Genomic DNA, 789 nt, shown 5'->3' on the forward strand with positions numbered 1-789 from the left:
GGTAGTATTGACTAATGAGTGTAGTGACTATGTATTATAAACTGACGTCATCACAGTCATTTTCTGTGTCATTAGCAGCCCCTGACTGGTCCTGTCTATGCATGTGTTGGTATCTAGTTCAAGCAATATGTAGTACTTATTTATGTTAATTATGGCAAAAACATTTCTGCTTTCCTTTTACCTTTCGATTCTTTAAGAACAAGAGAAGACATTTTTCGACACATATTTCAGCCTAATTCTATTTCAAACCACATTTCATAATAATATTCTATCCAGTGAGGTATCAGTCTGAAAATCAAAATGACAGTAGCAGTTTTAAACATGAAATCTCACTATAAAAACCCAATGGATGAGCATACACAATATATTCTTTTCTTTTTATTACCTGAATACACAATACTACAACTTACCTTCCTTGAACGAGGCTCCAGCACTCGCACTGCCTCAGTACATACTAGCTTCACGTAGCCTACCATTAGACTAAGGACAGAATACCACATTATGACTTTGTACTCCTCTAATGGCTGTCAATAAAATTACGATGATGGCTAATCAATATGATCTACAAGAATGGCCACTCATTGATGGCTGTGACTGTGAAGGTCAAATGTTTTTTCACTGAAAAGAGTTACATGAGTAATGATGTATTTACGAGGTGTCCTACCTAGCACTTCGTATTAGAGCCCTTATAATGTGATCGCATTGTTGCGAATGGGTATTTTCTCTCTTGCGTAAATTGTGCCTTCTTGAATGATGTTGGATATGTTGGTTATCGGTATTTACTCTGTG

This window comes from Penaeus monodon, chromosome 20 (genome assembly GCF_015228065.2).
Source record: "Penaeus monodon isolate SGIC_2016 chromosome 20, NSTDA_Pmon_1, whole genome shotgun sequence".
Classification (NCBI taxonomy): Eukaryota; Metazoa; Arthropoda; class Malacostraca; order Decapoda; family Penaeidae; genus Penaeus; species Penaeus monodon.